This window comes from Protopterus annectens, chromosome 1.part2 (genome assembly GCF_019279795.1).
Source record: "Protopterus annectens isolate FY-2018-M chromosome 1.part2, PAN1.0, whole genome shotgun sequence".
Classification (NCBI taxonomy): domain Eukaryota; kingdom Metazoa; phylum Chordata; order Ceratodontiformes; family Protopteridae; genus Protopterus; species Protopterus annectens.
In genome coordinates this window covers 466261608-466284789 of record NC_056727.1, presented here as the reverse complement: position 1 = coordinate 466284789, position 23182 = coordinate 466261608, and the positions used below count along the sequence as shown (strand labels likewise).

The following is a 23182-nucleotide window of genomic DNA, read 5'->3' as shown; positions in this document are numbered from 1 at the left end:
CTTATTAAATGTGCTACACTTGGAAGGGTAAACTTAAACAGGTAGGGTATTAGTCAAGGTCTATAAAAGCACCAGAAGATTGTAGATGGCAATTTGAAAGGGGAAAAGAGGGAGGAGGGGATATTGAACCAAATGAAAATGAGACAATACAGATTTGTGGTTATGGTAAGTACATAACTTTTGTATCCGATATTGTCGATTTTCATCCAATTCAATGTTTGGGAAAGATTCCTAAGCTGCCTAAAAAGACCTGGACAGTCTCATGGAAGGACATTCCTGACAATGGCAGAGCCAAAGGGTGAGCGAGCTCTAGACTGCACATCCAACTTACAATGAGATATAAAGGTGTGAAATGTTGACTACGTTTCTGCTGTACAGATGTCCCTAATTGGAACTCTTTTTATGAATACTCTAAAGAAGCAATTGCTGTACTGGAATGAGCCTTAAGGTTTGAATGCAGAGTAAATCCTCGAGTTTTATAAGTGAAGGAAACGCAGTCCACCAACCACTTAGAAAGTGTAACTTTTGACACATGGTGTCCCAATTTTGTTTTGGAAAATGAGATAAATAGTTGATCTGATTTTCTGATATCCTTGGTACAGTGTAAGTAAAATCTAAGGTATCTGTGAAGAACTAATGTATGAAACATATGTTCTCTTTTACTAGAGTAGTCTGGAAAAATACTGGCAGGTCAATTGTACTGATTTAGGTTTGCTTCAGATGAAACTTTTGAGAGAAAGGTATGGTTCATTCTCACTGACACTATCTTTGTGGGAGATGAGAAAGAGTGACATGTGTAAGTGGTTGTAATTTTGAAACTCTTCTAGCAGAAGTAATGGCAATCAGGAAGATGGTTTTCCAAGAAAGAAACTTCAAGTCAGCTGATGCCATAGGCTCTAAAGGTTTTTGAGTCAAAGGCTGAAGTAGCAATGTGATATCCCATGGAGGAACTGGTTCTCAAATGTGAGGCCTCACTATAAAAGTGCATTTGAAGAAGGCTTTGGATATCCAAAGAGAAATAATAGACGAGTCATTATGACCTATGTGGAAATTTGAAATGGAAGCCATCTGAACTTTGATAGTAGAAAATCTGGAACCCTGGTGGAAAAGTTCCTGAAGAAATTCCTGCATTGATGGAACAAGGGCAGAAAAAGTATCTAATCTTTTTGACAACACCCAAACAGAAAATCTTTTCCATTTGCTTTTGTAAGTCTTTTTGTTAATTCTTTTTGAGAAAAAGAGATTATGTGGACTACCGGAGGAGACAGCCTGGCATATCTGGCTGTCATTAAAATTGGAGAAACCATAAAGTTAGTTTTAAGGTTTGTAGATCCAGTAGAGGCATCCCAGATGGATGACTCAGAAGATCTGGGATGGGATCCAGTACCCAAGAAGGGTGCGGCTAATGAGGCCAAAGAAAGGGGAACCAAACCAGCTGAGGCCAGAAGAGAGCAATGAGGATCACCTTGGTCTTGCACTTCATGTTTTTCTGTATGAATTGTGTCCAGATTGGTGGGAGAGCATAGGGGAGACCCAGAGCCAAATGTGGACTACAGCATCTCTAGTGACCATCCCTGTGGAGGGATGAGAGCAAAGTAACTGCTGCACTTCTTGTTTAGGTAGCAGGAAAAAATTCACAGCAGAGTTGACACCAACAGCTGAAAATCTCTGCTGCCATTGTCTGTTTGAGACACCACTCATGAGGTAATAGGATACACCTGCTAAACATGTCTTCTAGTACATTCAACATCCTAGAAATGTGCGTTGCTAACAAAAAATTATGAGAAGACATCGGCCATTTCCAGATTCGCATAGCCTCCCAGCAAAGAGGATGTGAATGTGTCCCTACTTGTTTGTTGTTGTACCATACCATTGACATATTGCCTGTCTGGATGGAAATCATACCCTTGGGTAGGTAGCCCTGGAAAGCCTGCAATGCTAGGAGGACTGCTCTCATTTCATTTATTTAAGTTTGATGACCGGAGAAGTTCATTGGGACAAGAAGAGCCCATTTTCAGTGGAGGACAGGGGAGAAAAGCTCCACAATAATTGCAAGTTACAGTTCACATGTTACAAAAGGACATAGTTCATGCAGCTAATTAAACATTTACTGATAAGCTCCATGATATTTGCAACTGGCTTGCAACAATGTTACAAAAATAGAGGTAAGGCTTCAGGTCTCTTCAAAGAATTTTATTGTCAGGTTACACAAGCGCTTTCACCATTTGGCTTCTTCAGTTGTATCCAACAACTGAAATATACCTGCATTTATACTAATTATCACATGGTTGCCTACTAATGTTCTTAAAGACATATATACCTTGAAGCCATAAAAATACATATATAACATGCATACAATCACTTGAACTGGTTTATCGTTTTTTTCTTGAGGTACCTGGTTGCTGTTGTGACTGTTTTTTGTAAAGAAATGTTACAAAATGAAAGACATAATTCAATACAGAAATTTCAAAATTTACATAAAGTGAATATTTTTGTTATAAACTCAGTTGTAGGTTTAACATTTCAAAATATATAGCTACTAGCCATTAGTAGGTTAGAAAAATATTATGCATGGAGAGGGTAATAGTATATTTGAGATTGGAGAGTTTAGTACAATAGATATTAGAGAGAAAATTAGTTTTTGGTAGGGGAGGGATTGTTTTGGGTGGGATGAAGAAATAGTAGAGGTAGTTGGATGAGTCAGTGCAAGGTGGAATGGGGGGTAAGTTGGAGCATGGCAAGGGCATTCCCATTTGGAAGAAAGATGAGAGAGTAGCTGAGATTTGAAATGTGTATGGTTAGGTAGATTGCGTGGGTGTGTGGGGAGAGAGTTCAACTGTTTAGCTAAGGAGTGAGACAGCAGTAGATGGCCAGGAGGTCATGCAGGTTTGTGGACCTGAAGGAGATTTTGTTTTTTGGATCTGAGTGATCAGTTGGGAATGTAAGGTTTTAAGGAAGTAGTGAGAGCTGGACCGTTGACAGGTTTAAAGATGAGCTTGTGGGCAATGGTGAGTTGTAGGTACCTGAGGTAGCTGAGCAGTTCAAGCCAGTTGAGGGTGAGGAGGTAGTGGCAGTGATGGGATGAGTTTTTTTGTATCTCCAAGATACTGATATGAAGTTTGGCCTCCGCAAGTGACCAAGTCCCTTGAACGGTCTTCCCCTCAAAATGCACACCTCACCACCATAAAAGGGAAGAGACAGTGGTTACTGTGACTGGGAAATTGGTGGAGAGAAGGGTCTCCCTTCTGCCACTGACAGATAAGTTATCCACAAACGCATATGGTTTCTGCATATTTGAATGAGATGGATTTTGGTATGGAGGGGATGGAGAGACTGTGACCATTGGATTGACAGTGTCCATTGTAGCATTCTCATGTGGTATCTTGCTAGTGGTACTAACATGATGGAAGAGGCCATCAGACCTAATAAAGAATCAATCTCGCTTGTGGGTGGTGATGCTGAACTACCCAAGAAGCCACCAGCCTTACTGATTGTACTCTTGCCATTGGGAGTTTGGCAATTTGTTGAATTGTGTTGATCTGACACCCTATGAATTCTATGTGTTGGATAGGAGGCAATTTGTTCTTTATGTGACTAATAGTTATTGTTAATTGATCTGCAAGATGAAGTAGGAATATTTGATGCTCTAGCAGAAAATCCCTGGAGGTAGCAGTTAGAAGCCAATCATCTAGCTATGGGAAGACCTGAATCCCTACAGTTGTAGGTAAGTTGCTACCACTGCCATAATCTTGGGACTGTGGTGATATGGAACAACAGTGCAATGAACTGGTACTGATTAGTTCCCAGCAAGAAACAGAGAAATCTCCGGGATTGCCTTTGAATCTTTATATGGTAGCAGATGTCTTGGAGCTCTATACAGCACATCCAGTTGTCCTTCATCAAGAAAGGTAATATGAACAGAACCATGACAATCCTGAATTTCATCTATTTAACAAATGGATTTTGATGGCTGAGGTCCAGTATTGGCTTGAGGTCCTGTCTTCTTCAGAGCTAAAAAGAACCCGGAATAAAATCTAGATTCTAACAGGTTTGGGAGGACCTGTTAGATGACTCTTTTTACAACAACTTTGAAACTTTTGTTGTTGTAGACTCTAACTGACTGGAAAGAGTATCAGAAACCTTTAATCTTTTCTTTAAGGGATATAAAAAGGGCATGGTATAGCTTCTGATGATTATCCTCAACACCTATGAATTGAAAGTGATGATTTGCCAGGCATGAGGGTGTAATGTTAAGCATCCCCTGACTGCCTCCACAGAGCAGCAACCAGATAACCCTTCAGGGATGCTGGTAGGGTTTCTCAGTGAAGGAACTATGGAAACCCTGACTCTGCAGTGTGCCTCTGCTTCTGGGGTGACATCCATTCTAGTTACCCCCTCCTCTGCCACAGGGAGGCCTATCTGCAGGAATGTTGTGGTGAACACCTTGTGATTTTCTGAACCAATTTTCTTACTTCCACTTTGAAGCTTGGAATAGGAACTTTGTGGAGTGAAGAAACAGATTCCTGTAGCAGATAGGGTCTTGCCATCTTGTTCACTCCTGGTAAGAATCTGTTTTACCTTGGGTCAAAAAACATGGAACCATCAAAAGGGGCATTAATTAAGGATGCCATGAAGCTTTTTGTGAAGTCACAAAGCTGCATCCAGGCATAGCAACACATGGTAATGCCTGTACCAGCTGCTTTTGTTGTGCCATCTGCTGCATTTGACAGCAGTCACCCTAGAACAAATTGTAGGGTTGACATTTGAGCATCCACTGTCTTTTGGATGTCCAATGGTGAGTTACATGAAAGAGATTTGGATATCTGCTTGATCAAGTCCCTTTAGAAATGAGTCAAATTAACAAGGTAATTCAGTGCTCTAAGTGTAAAGTCACTGAAGAGTCCATTTCCCTAACCTGTCCAATGTCCTGTACTCTATATTAGGGGAATGGACAGAAGAACTTTCTTCAGATAGTTCTTTCTTCAGGGCTGCTGCCACCACCATGGCATCTGGGAGTCTGGGAGACTTTTTGACCAGTGTTTTTTGTCTTTTGGAACTATTAGGATGCGATCGGGTTTCTTATGAAATGGCTCTGTAACAACAGGGTGGTTCCAAGCCCCTTTGTGTCATGAGACTTATTAATGCATCAGGAGTGGGGACCACTCAGGCCACAGATCTGAAGAAAACATTTCAGTGGACCATCCTCCCTTCTGTTTCATTGATACTAGGATGTCTCCAAATTTCATATCTTCTAGTGGGGGATATGAGGGAGCCTTCTGTGTTCTAGGCCAAATCTGCATTTTTGATGATAGACTCAGATGAGGAGACTAGTGCTGCTGTTGTGCATCTGTTTTCTTAGAACATGTCTCTGCGGTTCTGATGGAGACAAATTGGAATCAGACTGGGAGCTCAAATGTCCCTGTCAACTCATATGAGAGGAATGAGGCACAGGATCTAATGAGCGTTGGAATGGATTTGAACATTATATATGCACCTGTCTTCTTGGCCCAGCCACAGTTTCAAAAGCCAACTTTGCCATCAGAGCCAAGGAAGTACTTCCTCTGTCAACTGATTCAGGAAGTCTCCCTGTCCCAATGGAGATCATTTCTGAGGAGAACCATGGACCTGAGCTATCAAGTGCTGAGGCACTGAGGGGAAGAAACGGCTCTGAAACTTTTAGGGTCGACTCCACCACTGGTGCTCTGACACTGATGCTTTGGTTCTGGGACTTATTTCAACCCAATGGCACTGGAGTCAAGAATGTAAGGGACACAGTCGAAGCAGAAGTCTCTTGGATTGTCAGATTCAACCAAGGTATGCTGAAAGGGTTAGGACCCATGGGAACTGGCTCTGAGTAGTGGACCGGTATGGCAGTGAAGTGTGATAGGGTTTGTAGACCTGTTCATGGACCTCCTCAGGGGGACAGTACCAGGACTCCCAGCTGGATCTGTATCCTCAAAAATTTTCTTATCACTTGGTCAACTTCCATTTCTGTGAGATTTCTGTTGGATCTTCTCAACCTTGACAACAAAGCTACTGATGCAGGTCTTAAAGGTAGTTTATGTTGTAGGATCGGTGAATGTAATCACGGGCTCACTAACTCCAGGGAAAAGGTAGCTCTAGGAGAGGGAGTTCAGACCCAACTGGCAGGTGGATCCAACTGCTTTGAAGTTTTAGGCATCAGACCTGACAAACTGGACAGACCCAATTCTTGATTTCTCTATTCACTTTTCTCTGCGGATCTCTGTCAGTGTTTTTCTTTAGGCATGTCCTTAACTTCCTTCTTTCTCATTTTGCTACTGGCAGAAGAAGATGTAGGTCTTGCTTCAGAAGATATAGTGGAGGACCCTGTCGATGGGAAAGTAAACCCATAATTATTCATTTTTCCCTCCTACCTTAAATGACTCTGGTTCCAAAGGCAGCACAAATTTCACAATTTGTTTGAAGGTGAGAGGAACCCAAGCAGTAAACACAGAGGGAATAAGAGTCTTGAAGAGGGATCCCGTGTCCACAGACTGAACACTTTTTTAAAGCCTGATGGTTTGTCTGACATTAGAAGGCAATCTGTACACACTATAAGAAAAAACTTGTACTGCTCTGTAACAAAAATATACAGACAGACACGCACACACGCAAATATATATATACATATATGTGTGTGTGTGTAATGTACATATGAATAACCACACTATTAGGAAAAGGTTATGAAAATTAACCAACTTACTGTTTTACACACACACACACACACACACACACACACACACACACACACACACACACACACACACACACACAAGTTTAATACTATTCTTATAAAGGTAACACTACAAGAAAAATCTAAAAGAAGCAATCACTAACCGTCTTAAGGACTAAACATTATTACCTAACAACCTAACTGTATTTATTTATTGTTTATTTTACATTTGTTTACCAGAAAAGTCCGACCTGAGAAAATGTCCTTTTTTAGCAGAGGCCCGAGGAGAAAAGTTCCACATTTATAAACAACCGTAAGACACATATAAAACATACAGATACAAATACTGATTCAGTGTCAGATACAAGTACAAAATAATAATACATGTTATACATTTCACTGATACAATCATATAGTCTAGGAAGGATACAAAGAATAGCAGTACTGTGACTGTAGGTAGAAAACAAACAAGTTAAGTATACATAAGCTTAATAGGGGTATACTATTCAAAATACAAAACCTAGCCGTAGTCTACAGTATACACTATATTAAATACTGAAAGGGGAAGAGTATCTAGTCCAGATATACATCTGCTGTATCTAAGACTGCTTGTAAGCTTCTGAGCCCCCCAAGCCTTTCTGTGTTGGAGGGAAGCCTTCTAGCTTGTCAATAGGAGTGGTAAGCACTAGGTAGCCTATCTACCACAAGAGGAGTGGTTTCTGGCCCAGACATTGTAGTTTATTGGCCGTTTGGGCAGTTTTTCCATCTCTTTCAACTTTCTGGTTTAAAAGCCCACATTTGCACTTTTCCCGTCTTTCCTGTAATTAGTCTAGTCCAGATACAGATTTGCTGTATCCAGGACTGTATGTAAGCTTCTGAGCCCCCCAAGCCTTTCTGTGTTGGAGGGAAGCCTTCTAGCTTATCAGTGGGAGTGGTAAGCACTAGGTAGCCTGTCTACCACAAGAGGAGTGGTTTCTGGTCCAGAAATTGTAGTTTATTGGCCGTTTGGGCAGTTTTTCCATCTCTTTCAACTTTCTGGTTTAAAAGCCCACGTTTGTGCTCATTTCCCACCTTTCTTGTAACTAGTCTAGTCCAGATACAGATTTGCTGTATCCAGGACAGTTTGTAAGCTTCTGAGCGGTGCCAAAGTCTGTTCTTCAGTTTTTCCCTTATATCTGCTACTTCTCTCCTCTCCTGCACTTTTACTAGCTTATTAGTTTAGCACTTTACCAGACTTCTTGTAGCAATTATTGCAACACACAAAAGTGCTACAAGCAATAAACGTTCTACAAGGAAACAGCTCCAGTACTTATTATTAATGTCCACCCCTCCAGCCATGTCAAAGGTCAGTTCCCTGTGCTTTCTCCTATTAACCTTTTGAACTTGGACATCCTGAGGCAATGTAGCATCTGCCTCATGTACACTGACAGCCCTTTCCTCTTACCTCCCAACACTCAGACTTGCGAGAGATGCACTTATATATCCAATCTGGAAGCCACGCACTCTCCAGCCAAGACTGGAATAGCTGGTCAAACACTTGCACCACACCACATGGAACACATAGCCCTCCAGAACACACACCAGCACTGCCTTCACATAAAAACACAAACCACACACCCACCTTCATGGACACTCTCAATAAAAATCTACAGAAACAGCAGAGGCCTCCAAGGCAGAAATGCACTCGACCACCACAACAGAACACTAATCATGAGACACATAACTCTCCTAAACAGTGTGCCACTCAACCAAAGCCCTTAAGGCAAAACAGCATGCCCAACACACTAATCATAGGTGACTCGATAGTGAGGCACACTGATGTCCCACTCACTAGGGTGAATAAGGAAAAAGTAACAGTCAGGTGCCAGGATCCATCACAAAACACACGCACTCAGCTCCCTCAACAACAGGTACAAATATGACTCTGTCATTGTACATGTGGATGTGAATGACCTGAGATGTACCTCCCTGGACTACATGAAAAGAGACATGGAGGAGGTCTCAGATTATGTAGCCCAGGCGGTTATGACCCCAGTCCTGAGCAGCATCCTACTATCACCCAGAATGATACTACAGTACAAGCAGAAAATGATTGATTTCAACAATTGGCTAAGTTTCTGGTGTAATTCTAAGGGGATCCAGTATCTGTCTGTCTGGGATGACATGACTGACCTCGATGCTTTGCCAGAGATGGCCTGCATTTGTCACCCCTGGGCTTCCGGATACTGGCCAAGGCTCTTGCCACCCCTATATTGCCTTTTTTAGGCAGTGTTCCAATGACCAAATTACCACCATAACAGCTACAAACAAATGCAATCTGAGGGTCATGCTGCTCAACACTAGAAGTCTAAATCTCAAAATGCACTTGCTCGAAGCACTCGTTAAAATGGAGAATATCAACATTTGTGCTGTAACAGAGACCTGGTTCAAGGTAGCAGAAAGCATCCCTGCACTACCAGGCTATAACTCATTCCACACCTTTCGGCCCCAGAACTTGGACTGAAGCTCCAAAGGTGGTGATGTTTCCATATTCATAAAGGATGCGCACACCTCCAGACTGGTCGCCTACTTAGAGGAGATCTCTGCTTGACTTGCAAAGCCGTGTTTGACCCAGCTCTGTTAGAAATGCTACATCTAAAGAAATCTCAATCCCTCTGCACCACATGCTCCAGAGACCTCAACCTCATTATCACAATCAACAGAACATGCTGGAGGGACAGGTTCATAATCTAGAGACTGCCCATGCTATGGAATAGACTTCCCATACATGTCAAGCAGAGCTCCTCACTGGCCCTCTTCAACAGACATCTTGATGAGTGGATGGGAAATAGAAAATTCACCCCGGGATCACTCCAGTGGCTCTACTCGACAGAGGCACAGGGAACTATGTTAAGGTGGCATGATGCCAGGATAATCCTATATTCCTATGGACTAGGCTTCTAAAGGCTCCAGGGCCATTAGCCTAGTACACACCTATGAATCTATGAAAGAAAGGTTTCATGATCACAGAAAGCTTTCAAAAATGCATCTGGATGAACAGGTGGCAAATGAGATCAAAGATAATTCAGACAAAGTAAGGGAATTGTGGGTAGGGGAAGAGTTAGAGTCTCAGATCCAATGCTCTTTTAGAAGACACCAAGGTTGGATCCAATTGGATTTGCCAACCCAATTGTATGAAATAAACATCAGATCTTTCAATAAGAATAAATCTCAGCTCTTCTTTGAGCATACGCAAATTATAATGTAAAGAATACAGAAGTCTGGATTGGGCTCTAGGATAACAATTTTCACTGTACAGCCTGAGCAGCCAAGTGCTCTAGATTGTGCGGACCATTTGTGATCGATTAAGCCTACTGTTCCTCTGTTCCACATTGAGCAGCCGTGGCTCTGCTTTGTGATTTTTGGCTGGCTCGTATATCTCAGTTATAGCCAATCGGAATCACAGTATAGAAGCCAGTCAAGTAAGTTACATCTTCAAGAAAACGAATGAACTTTTTTCTGCTTGACTATGCAATTCTCCCTCTCGTTACATGCTCAGTGCTGCCCTTCCTACTGCCTAGTTCCATTCAGAAAAACCTGTGCTCTGTTGGCCAAGGGAACACTTCTTTATTGTATGCTCAGATGTCCAGGGAGTAGTTTTATTGGCTGTGAGTGGGCATCTTGGACTAATGAGTGTAATCCCAATGTGATTAAGTTAAGTTTTGCTTCAAACAACTGAATTCCTTTGAGCTGCTTTCTTTTTTTAACTGGAAGATTTAACTCGCTAACGTAAGTTAAATTAAAAATCAGAAATAATTATTTTGCCAGCCTAAATCTACATAAATTGTCTAAAAGCAAACAAGATGGCTAAAATACTTGATTTTCTTTCTCAGATCAAATGTAAATGGTCTCAGACTGTAAAGTAAACATATAAAGTAAAAGTATGTTCAAGCTTGTTTTCAAAAGGACAGAAAGTTTCAGAATTTTAAATGTTGACTCACATTACAGCAGTATTAATATGCTGAGCATGCCCTAGAAAACATACAAACTGATGCTAGGTCAAATGCAATAAAAAGGGACATTTAATAAAGGGCACACTATTGCTACAGAATTTCAACCTTATCGTACCTAATAACAAGCAATGATCACAGCCACCACATTAAATGTTGACTATGGCAATAAAGCCTAGAGTGAGCATTATTAATATGAAAGTCACTCCTTTATCAAACACTTTACACTTTCATGTGTATGGCTGTCATTCCTTAACAAAAAGGTAATATTTTTAAATTAAGCAGGACACAAAAATCATCACACAAATCTCTGTATACATTTTACATTTGTGATAAACTCTGGTCAGTTTCATTTAAGATTTGTCTAGGCTTCACAGTCAGTATAATACAGTAATGGAAATACAAAACTTGCTGGTAAGCTTTAGAGTTTAAATTATGTACAAGTTTCACTGACAAATGACATCCTAGACAGAGTCAAAGAACCACACCAGGTTTGCCAATGCCACATTTTACTGACATAACAAATGACAAAAATTAGAATTAGAAAGCTGTTATTAAAAAAACATATATTAATTCACATTCTAGCAATAATATTTTAAGTGTCCCTGATTATTTCTAGATTTGTCCCAGATTAATTGAGAGTCAGGCTGGTGACCTTTGGAGAAAAGGTGGTGTATTATGTTTAAAAAATAATAACAAGTTTTAAACTTTTTATTTCAGGAAGTGTGTATTAATTCACATTCTCTTATTCTATCAATGCTCAAGGTAATGGTAGCAATATTTTAAAAGTGTCCCTGACTAATTCTTTATTTGTCCCAGATTCTGCTCTGATTTGTCCTTGATTGGTTAAATTAGATTTAGTTGGGAGAAAATGTGGAGGGTTGGAACAGCAGGTGCTGAAGAGCATTTTTTAATAGTTGCACTTGAATACTGTTGTGTAACTATTTTCTACTGAGTGTATTGCATTTTATCAGTGGTTTCTGTTGTCTTTGTTTTATTTGAAATGTGTGTCCTATTGAATTTAAAAAAAAATGTACAGTATTCACTAACTTAGTACTTCTGGCAGAAAGCCCACTTCAACCAGGTCCCATGGAAAAGATGCATTTTCACACAGTGCGAAAATAGGGTGTTCCACATTTTGACTGTTTGTGACACAATGCTAGGGTCTGTGTTCAACACTGGCCTCTTTAAAGGCTGAGACCTATGTGCACAGCAAATTACAGAACTTATGTTAAATGCAGGCCCAGTGGCTAGAATATCTTTATCTAGCTGTTGTGGGGTATCCACAGTGAGAGGGAGAATGCTCGTGATCTGTGAGCTTAGTTCTATGGTGTTCCAGTCTGGGGTCTTCAATATCAAGCCTCTTACTCGGTCTAGCAGTTAGTGAGGGCTCCTCTCTTCAGCTTCTTCATCTCTTCAGCTTCCAGGTGGTATAGTCAGTGCAAAAGAGGGCTAGATAGCTCTGTGCTTGACTACATAAAGGGATGGATACTGGGAGGGATCAGGTGGAAGGGCAGTTAACCAATCTTCTGAGGGATGGGGTGGTGCCATGTGACCCAGGTTGGGGTTAAACGATGTAAGAGGCTGATTTAATCAATATGAGCATAGGCTGTCAATAAAATTAGGAGGTTATTGTTTGGCCCCCTTTTCTCAGTCCTAACAACAAAGTGAAAGCCCAAGTCCCAAATGAATAGTAGAAAACAATTTAAAATACCTAAAAGTTGATGTTTATGTCTGTATACATCGTGAGGTAAAAAGCATTTTCAAACTCTAACTGTTTAGGCTTGTACACATCTTGAGATCACAAAAAAGAAAAAAAAATAAACAGAGTGGCTTGTTTCCTGTGTTACTAGTTCATCATATAAACCATATAAAGGTAGATGATGTGATCTACATATTTCATTTCTTGACTGGCTTTTCCATATTGACAGCAGCATTTAGAATTAATTACCAATTTATGTCCAAATCCTGGGTAAAACAATACAGGAGTTTTAGCTGTATGATTCATGGTTTAGTTTCCTGAGTGCAAGCACACTTTTGATAGAAATGTTTGAGTTTAAAGCAGGGTGGTGTTAGGCATCCAGCCTGATCTGCCAGCTTACCTCCATTTTCTGAAGGATAGCATTTTTGTTTCCTTAGAGTGGACCCATAGTGAACCTGTCCAGAATATGGAAGTGGAAACCTCCATGGTCTGGTAAATCATGGCAGTGCTTGGCTAGTTGAATTTTGAGGATCTGGATTCTGATATCAGGCAAGTGGTGTACTACCCTGATTTTGATCTTGTTCAGTTTCCCTACATAAAAACAACTGCAGCTATTATACTTTGCATTGCATGGGATATCACAAAAGCAGTGTTGCAATTACCAGAACAAGTGTTGTTGATTTTTTTCTTGAGTACTGTGCAAAAGAAGCAGTCCTTGTTGCTCATGTAGTTGCAGTAAGTGTAAAAGGGCAGGGGGGGGGCAAGGGTTAAGTTCTTCTGATTTCCTTCTGTGGTCTGAATTTGCAGTTAACCCAGTCCCTAAAGTTCCTGGCTCTCTTGAAAAACAAAACAAACATGGAGTTTTAGGAGTTTTCCAGCTGTGTATTGTCTGTAATCACCACCTAGCTGTCAATCTACTATAAAAATGAGAGCCATGATTTTTTTCTTTTGTCCTCCTGTGGATCTAGGTATTGCTTTCTATTGCACCCTAGGAGTCTACAAGGGGAATCCCTCAAACTGGAGTGCTCTGCCTCCTTTAAAGTTATGATGAGTTTGAGGATGGTGTTTAGTAATCCATTCCTGTACCCCCTAGCCTGGAAGACTTGGTGCCGGCTTATTAGAATTTTTATAAAACCTCTAAGCTATTCTGAGATGTATGTAATTCTCATTCCCTGAGATTTTATAAAATTTCTCTTAGTGATCTGGGGATGCATGCTTTTACTGTGCACCAGCACTTTAACCTTGGTTGTTTTTTTGAATATGTTATTAGAGAGACATTTGTTCTCAATGTCCTTAGATATGTTTACTTCTAAAAAGCTGACCAAGGACTTGCTGTGAGAGGTTAAGAATCTCAGGAAGCCAGTGGAATTACACATATGATTATGAAAGTCACTGTGGCTTCATCCCCCTTCCAGATGATAAAAGTGTCATCAGTGAAACAGAAATATCATTTCATTGATGTAAAATACTGGCTTTGGTACACTGCCTACTCATCCAATTCTCCAACAGCCACATTGGTCAGACTTGGGGCCGTGGCTGCACCCATAGCTATTCCAATAGCCTGCTTATAAAACCTGTTGTTAAACACAAAGTGGTTGTTCCTAAGGGTTAGATCCAATAACCTTCCTAGAACTTCTGTCCCTCCTGATAATGCATTCCTGCCCTTTTCATATGACTCTGTTACAGCTTGAGTGCAGAAGTCTTGTGGAAGCACTGTATAAAGTGCTTCCACATCTACTGTGACCAGGATTGTGGAATTGCTGACTGGAATATCTCTAATTTTTCAAGAAAATTCAGAGAGTCTGAAATAAAAGGTTTCTTGGCCTCTGCCACTGGTCTTATCTGGGCACCAGTGTATATGGATATTGTCTCAGTTATGGAACCACCATTTCTCACTGCTGGTCTGTAGGGAAGATCAAAGATATTCTTATGGGCTTTGGGATCCCTGATATTTTTGGGTATCTGGTGACCAAGAAGTCAAAAATTTCAGCATCTAGTAAATCATCTTTATGCGGCATTCTTAGTTGGTCTCTCAAATTATCATAAGCAACATTCACAGTGTTAAAATCATATTTACTGTAAAACCTATTATTGCAAAGCATAACCTCTTGTTAAAAGTGGTTATATCTGTGACTAGGATGCCTCCCCTCCTTATCTGCCATCATGATTCTGTGAGTCTTACCTATGCTCAGATTTTTTAGAGCAGCTAGTTCCTCTTTGCTAATGTTGTATAACTTCTTCCTATGTGGTTTACTGAGGGCCCTGTGGATACCAGTCTATCATTTGTTCTCATATGCACTCATGGTGGGGTGCAGAGGGGGTCCTCCTACTATTGTCTGTGATTGTCTTTAAATAACTGACCCTCCCACCTTTGTCTGTCATCATCAAATCCCATTTTCCCATTTTCTACATGGGGTCATGGTGTTGTGTCATTTGTTGCCATCTATCCCTATTCAATGCTACTCTCCTACCTTCTTCAACACTCATGCCCGACTGTCACGGTTCTTCCCTTACACAATCCATCCACCACTTTGCTGGACATCCTCACTTCCTCTTGCCTTCTTCCTGTCTGTCCCAAACTCTTCTTCACCAGATTGTCTTCAGCTTCACCCGTATTTGTACCCAAACCACCATAATCTGTTCTCTTTGACCTTTTCTGTAATAAGAGCTACTTTGGCTTCTGTTTTTATGTCCTCATTTCATCATCTATCCCACAGTGTGCATCCTACCATCCATTTCAGACACTTCATCTCTATCCCCTCTAGCTTCCTCAACTGTTCTACCTTTACTGCCCTGGTTTCTGTACCATACAGTAGAGCTGGTTGCACCACCATTTTGTATACCTTACTTTTCAACTTCTTTGTTATTCTTCTGTCATACAGTACCCATGATACTCTGTGGCAGCTGGCTGCAGCCTCTCTGATTCTAGCTTTGACCTCCTCATTCAGACTTCCCTTCTCCTCAACCAGCCCTACCCAACACTCGAAGCTGTTAACCTGTTCCACTCTTTCCCTTCTAGCTCAATTTCAGCTTCTTCTGATTTCCCTTATTTGCTGCAATTACAACTGCCTTATCTGTACTCAGTTTTATCCCATGAGGGCCTTCAGTTTTTCATTCCATTCTCCTACCTTCTGCTGAAGTTCTTGCACAGAGTCTGTCACTGTCTTTGCCTGTAACTGCCTTTAAATAACGGATCACCTACTATTGTCTGAAACTGCCTTTAAATAACTGACCTATTGAATGTATTAGAGAAAGAACACTTGTTCATCTAATTCCTTAACTGAATAAACTACTTAAAATTTCAACAGGAAATCTTTATTCCTCCTACATCATCAGAAAGAGAGGGTCTCTTAGATCTACTAGTTAAAGTGATTTTACCTGAACTAATCATTTGTACTTTGTTTCATCTTAGTCCTGTCGCCCTCTGGATCACAGGTGGGATATCAGATCTGACTCGAGTTTTTTGGATTACCTCTGTTTCCTTTCATAAATGTGAAACACAATGAGTCAGTCTTTTTGATACTGTTTGCCTTTCCATATTGCATCTGACTTGCCTGTGAACATCCAAAGTAAACTTTATTTCCTGCTCAGGGAAGAATATTAGCTCTTGAGTAGTATGGGCTCCATAAAAAAGCAGATACCAGGAAGGAAGGCATTGCCTTCATGTTCTCCATAGAAACTCCATCACTCAGAAAACATATATTTATTTATTTATTGGGTATTAAGGTCAGCATCTCAGAAATCCTTGTGACACAAGTCACTGTCATGAGCAAAACAGGATTTCCCTGGAAAGTAACATTAAGCTTTCTGAAACAAATACATATACAGTTACTGTGAGCATAGCAATGAGGGTTATAGGCTGCTCACAAGTTTGGCCACAAGACACTTCTAAAAAAGTTAGTAGCCATGGCCAATGCCCTTGAAGAGTAAGGCCTCACTCCTCCATTCAAAGCAGTCCTATGTCTATCTTAGCAAAGACTGACACAGTTCTGTAATAATTCTGATAGTGACTGTTTAATGACTTGTCTATGTCATCTCTCTTTCAGAAAGGAGTCAAAAATATAATGCTACTGTACAAACTACTCAACCTATTGTGCAAGAGCTTTGCCGACTATGGACCTCCAGTAAGTAGAACATTTTCTTACCCACACTTTCTTGTTTTGATAAACAACTGAAAGCTAAACAGCATTTTAAAGAAAAAAGAATATAAACTTCCACAGACAAAATTAAAAAGTTGTTTGTCAAAGAAACCTTGTATTCATGGAAAGCTGTATAGTACTCTTTATACATCAAAGATCGTGACTAAGAAAATCTTCAGGTTGAAATAAAAGCTATCAAAGAAATATGTTACAATGAAGAAATTTCAAATTTGCGTAAAAAATGGGCTCAAATCAATACAATTTCAAACATAAAGGTCATATCAAAACAAAACAGCTATGGTCACTCCATGTGCCAATAGCTACGCCAATATGGTGATGGCTGAGTGGGAATTTGGGGCCATGCTATCACATCCATTAACCAGGTCATGTATAGAATTTTATTGACATTTTGTTGACGATCTTTTTATTTTATGGAAAGGAGATCCAACACAGTTAGATGAATTCATTGGGTACATAAATAACAGCAGTGACTTTTTGAAGTTCACTGGGAAATATTCTAATAACATTATAGAATATTTGGATATTGAGATAAGTATAGAGGAAACTGGACACATTTACTCTGATAGATATATGAAAGAATGCCAACGTGCGGCATACCTCCACAGAACAAGTATGTACCCCCCTTATATGTCTGACAACGTAGTCAAGGGTCAAGCAATGAGATGCTCAAGACTAGCTAATAGAGACATCAAATATGACAAGTGATTAAGTAAATTAGAGGATGGCTTTGTAAATAGGGGATATAACAAAGGTAAGGTACAAGAGATCTGTCAGGCAACTGAAGAACTTAGAATGGATAGAGCAAAACCATATTACTCTGAAATAAGGACACAGAATACAACAAGAAAGAGAGATAGGAATAAGATTTCATTTACTTTTACCTACATGAAGGATAATAGAGCATTAAAGGATATATTTGAGAAAAATTGGCATATTCTTCAGTTGGATAGTCGAATAGCAGAGCTAGTGGGGAATAGACCATGGTTGGTATATAACAAAACACTAAGAATTTCAAAAAGCTTTGCTATCCGAAGATGACTGGACACCTGACACCAACACCAAGAGGAGAAGGAACAGTTATGTGTGGGAAATGTAATTTTCGTGAATATATTTATGAAGGGATAGACTTTAAGCATCTAGATATTGGGGTAATATATAAGTTAAAGGTGAACGCAAATTGTAACTCCAGAAATCTCATATATCTTGCCTGCTGCATGACCTGTGGTTCTTTTTACATAGGGAAGACCAACAGAAGATTGAGGAGCAGATAAAGGGTCACATGTATTGTCTGAGAAAGGGACACACATATAATGTGATAGCAAAACATATACTGGAACTGAGTACCGAACATCACTTTAAGTTTAATGTATTATAGATAGTGAGAGATAATGTTAGACTGGGCAACATATGTCATACCATTGAGGAGAGAGAAGTTAAGTGGATTATTAACCTCAGTGCACATCTGGGTAAGGGAATTAATGATGACATAGCTATTACTTCTAAATTAAAAAATAGGAAACTTAGGAAATAAACCTTTAAGATTATCCTATACATCATACTAGTTATATTTGGATATATATTTTTATACATTTTCTTAGTGATAATTAGATATGTTAGGAATATATGTATATTTGCATGCTTCTGCTAGATGCACTGATAGTACTTTGTTATAGTAGTACTGATAACATATACTATTACAGCAGTTACCGGGTTAATAGGAAACTGGATGCCATATGACATGAAGAAATTATGTTACTGGCCAGTTTGAAATGAAGGATGTATTTAAATGGTGTCGTGTATAATTTTTATTGTAAAGGTCTGATGAAGCAAATATGTTGCTTGTGAAAGCTTTTACCTGTATTTTGTTATATTAAATGTTTTATTGATTTTTACTTGGCTTTGGCATCATTTGAAAGGATCTGCTGTAAGCTGCTGGGAATATATATATATATATATATATATATATATATATATATATATATATATATGTATATATACACGTTTTTTTAAACTTCTACTTGGCATTATACTCTTCAGTAGTGTTCTTCTGTGTGGATTTATATATTTTACTTTGTTAATTAAAAGGTAGTTAATGTTATCACTGTGTCTTGCTATTAATATCAAAACATTCAAGTCTAACATGAACTGAGTCTTTCTTATCTATTAATTTATTCATTATCTGATTCTCCTCATAATCCGCTGTAAGGTCACAGGGTAGTTGAATCCAATCTCAGTACTTAGTGGGCACAAGGCATAGAAGCTCATTCTGAATAGGGTGCTAATGCATTGAAGGGTGCACACATACACACACACACACACACACACACACACACACACACACACACACACACCTTTGAGCAATTTATAAGATCACCTGTGGCATTTCTTTGGGAAATGGAAGTAAACCAGTATACCCAGCAAAAACACATATGGGCAAAGGAAGAATATATAGACTTTGAACAAAAGGCAACCCAGAGGAGAACCAAAATTCAGAAACAAATACTATGAACCAACAATTACTAACCAATCAGTAAAACAAAATGAAAATAAAGAAATAAACACTGTTAGCAGTAACTCACTGCTTTACTTCTGTGGTGCCTGTCTTTTGTTACACAGTTTAAAACATTAAAGTATTAGAATGTTATTGTAAAATTACATGGTCAAATCAGGTGGAATCTGCACGGCACGTTGAGTAGTACTGATTGCCTTTATAGGATTTTGCCATTAAACAAAGGTTGAAAAAACATCATAGTAGTGTAACATTTACTGTTGCTTCCCTTTTGGTACACTGCATGCAAAAATAATTGAAGAGATGTGTAGAAAAGATACAGCTTACAGATTTCAATCTACACCAAAAGTAGCCATTGCTGTGGCTTAGTAAGTAAACAGCATGGTGGGTGCAAACAAATGACTTTGCTTTGAAATGAGTTGTGACTCATCCTAAAAAGAATTTGATTGTTATGTGATGTAGGCTGAAATTTCTGCAACTGCTTCCTTTCCCTGAGCTTTTGATATGGCCTGTTCTAACTCTGAAAATAATGGCTAGTTTTTTTACTGGAATGAAGGAAGCAATTATAACTATTCATATTACATCTGACTCCAACCATAACACTTCTTCTCTCATTGGATACTTAAATATTTTCCAATGTGTGAACACAAAGGAACTGAAAATATAAACAAGTCTCTAGAGATTTCATTTTCTCATGCTGCAGAAAAGCCTGTAAGCATAGCTATTCATGATTTCTAAAGATTGTAGCTAGAACACGAAAGATTGCAAGAACCTCATCAAAGATACTGTTAATAATGCAACACATAAAACAATCATCTGCAGCAAACACTATGGGCCAGATTCAGGAAGGCTTACACGGAGTTCAAGAGTAGTGTAAGCCTCCGTGTAAGCCTCCTGATTCAGCAACAGCCCAAATCTCCGTGTAAGAGACAGCTAACATGTCTCTTACGGAGTGGCGTCAAATGCTCAATACCTCATTTGCAGCTCCAAGATATGCAAATGAGGTATGTGAGCGATCCACTTAAGCCAAACCAGTCGGTGTAACGGACGTGTTAGCTGCAGAAATGTACTCAGCTGACAACTGAGTACATTTCTGCAAAATTAAAAACGGAGCTATGCCAGCTCCAAATAAAGGTGCATTTGTTATATTAAGCATGCCAATGGCCAAATATGTGGCCATTGGCATGAAAGTGTTGCAAAAAAGTTATATAACTTTTTTTTTTTTCACGGGATTATGTGTTTAACTGTAGCGCACACCCATAAGCGGGTGCTACCTAAAACTGAAACCGAAGCTTATAAGCCCACAATTGTGGGATTTATGTATTACATGAAATGTCAATGGAGGGACTTGCAGAGCAAAAACAATATGGCCTCCGTTTAGTGGTTGTCAAGGGGGGGAAGCTCCGTGTAAGATATGTAACTAAGCATTACTAGGCAATCCTATGTAAATGAGGCTTACAATACTGAATCACACTGCCACATAAGTAATGAGCACTTTCTGAGTCGTGTAAGAGTTAGAGTAAGAGGTAGGTGACATCATGGGGGGGAAGGATAGAAAGAAATGTACCAGATTGGAGGGCAATGTAAGGTAAGAGATGACAGACAGACATCAGGGAGGGAGGTGTGTCCCAACAGAACACTAGGAATGTCAAGAAATTGAGGGCATACGCTATCCCTACACTCTAAGTTTCTTGAAATCGTGCATGCTGGCGATGTGCGTGTAAGGCAGGTTCAACATGTGGGGCGTGTTGCAAACTGTTTACAACGGTTTGTGAGGCGTGCGCGTGTGTAAGCGGTGTCTTGTAGCGTTTTAGCATGAATCAGCCTAGCTAACACCGTGTAAGGATGTGTGCTTGGCGTGTAACACCGTGTAGGGATGTGTACAGCGTTTAAGTTACTGTGAGCGTGTGTAAGCCGGTGTGCACATTGCTCCCCTCAGGAAACAGAGAGGAAATAGGAAACAACAAAATACAGGAAACTGCCAGAAGATACTACTAAAGTTAATTGGTGGAAACAATTAGAAGCAGGCAATTACACAGGCAGACTAGAAGCCCAACCCAGCACTTAAAACACAACAAAGAGCAGTGCAGGCTGTTTCTCACAAGAGATACTGCCAGAAACTAAGCTATCAGAGTTGAAACCTGAAAAAGCTGAACTCAGAGCAGAAATGCTAGGGGCTGCCATAGCTGTTATAATCAGACATAGGCGAATTGCGAGGGTGGTGATAATGCAGATGCTGACAGACAACCCAGAGTGAGGAGAAGGAGAAGAGTATACAGGCCTAGGGTCACCTACCATGGGTTACATGAGCTGGAGATAGTAGAGCTATAGAGTGGACAGAGAGCTCCTGCAGCAGATTGTTGAGCTGTGCAGGCCACGCCTCACACACAGAACCAACAGAGGGAACCCATCCCAGTGGAAACCAAGGTATGTGCTGGCCTAAGAATACTAGCAACAGGTACCTTTCAGAGACCAACTGGCGATATGATGGGGATATCACAGGCATCAGCCTCCAGGGTACTGCACCAGTTCCTGGATGCCATGTCACCACATGTCAGTGATCATATATATGTCCCTAGTGACCGTGAGGTTGTGTCCAGCAATATCGTCTCTTCCAGCAAATAGCGGGATACCCTGAGGTGCTGGGTGCAATAGACTGCACTGAAGAACGCATCAAGGCACCAGCCGGTGAGCGGGGTAGAGTCTACATTAACCGCAAGGGATACCCCTCCATCAACTGCCAGGTCGTGTGTGATGCCCAGGGCATAATAATGAATGTGTGTGCTGGCTGCCCTGGTAGCTACCACGATTCCCACATCTGGCATCTGGCGCAGCTGTACCAATCATTTGCCAATGGGGACTTCCCACACGGACACCTAGTGGGGATGCTGGTTATGCACTTGAGCCGTGGCTGATGACACCCATCAGAAATGCACACACACCCGAACAGGAACGCCATAATGAGGCACACGCACAAACACGTAATATCATAGGGCGTGTGTTTGGGCTGCTCAAGTCACGGTTCCGGTGTCTGGACACGTCTGGTGGAGCTTTGCAGTACACACCAACTACATGTACCCAAATGATCATGATATGTGCTATGCTACATAATATGATCCTGCGTATGCAGCTGCAGCAGGACCAGCACAGGGCTGGGCCAAACATCCCCCCACCATTGCCAAGGCCACCACAGGCAGGGGGTGACTTGGAGGAGGAACAACCTGACCTTGTCCCAGTAGGCAGAAGGAGGCATGCCCAGTATGCCCTGGCCTTGGCAAAGAGGCAACGCATAGCACATATGCTTGGTCAGTAGGAACACTGGGACCGATACCCACTCTGACTCACTCATACAGTAACAGGGATGCCTAACATGACACAACCTGCTTCCAAATGTACAGGGAGTGTAGTATGTGCATCCGACAGAGGCAGCCCCAGCACCACCCGAGGCATGAATGCCATGTGTTAAGTAATGTAATACCATGTATCATATGCACACCTGAGGACCATGACTAACATCCACCCTCACCAATCATAAACCACAAAAACACAAACCCACCTCATAGCTATCACAAGGGATAGGAACCTAGATGTAATGCTACCCAATGCCAAAGGTATAAACAGCAAGATGTGTGCAGTGTAAATGCACACAGTATAGGAATGCACATATCAGTGCTGTAATAGAAAACAGGGTCAAAGCGCACATCAGCACCCTGACACTACCAGGGTCACACCTCATACAGTGATGTACATGTGCAAAACATGGAACAAGATACAAAATGAGGGTGACTACCAATAAATGGCATGGATAACCACACACCCTGTTGTTACCACAACAAGAAGCAACATGCATTAGCCATGGTCAAACACCAATGGCTAAAACTGACTACTACTATATAGCTTGCTGCAGACCACTGTCCTAATAGCAGCAACTGCCCCAGGCCTATGTTCACAGGTTCACAGGTTCATACTAGGCTATCTGCCCTAGGGCATTTATAAGCCTAGACCAGAGTTCCGTGGAGTCTGCCGCACCTTCACTCTGACGGATAATTTGCCCATTATATTGCTGTGCCTCTGACAAGCAGTGATACTGAGGTTATCCCTGGGGCATACCTGCAATCTCCCATCCAT

General features: G+C 40.6%; 1 protein-coding gene across 1 annotated transcript in view; it reads right to left on the bottom strand.

The window, feature by feature from the left end:
* Positions 1-23182, bottom strand: part of CFAP61 (cilia and flagella associated protein 61) — a 4145169-nt gene that overhangs the window by 2902760 nt on the left and 1219227 nt on the right. The gene's annotated exons all lie outside the window — the stretch shown is intronic.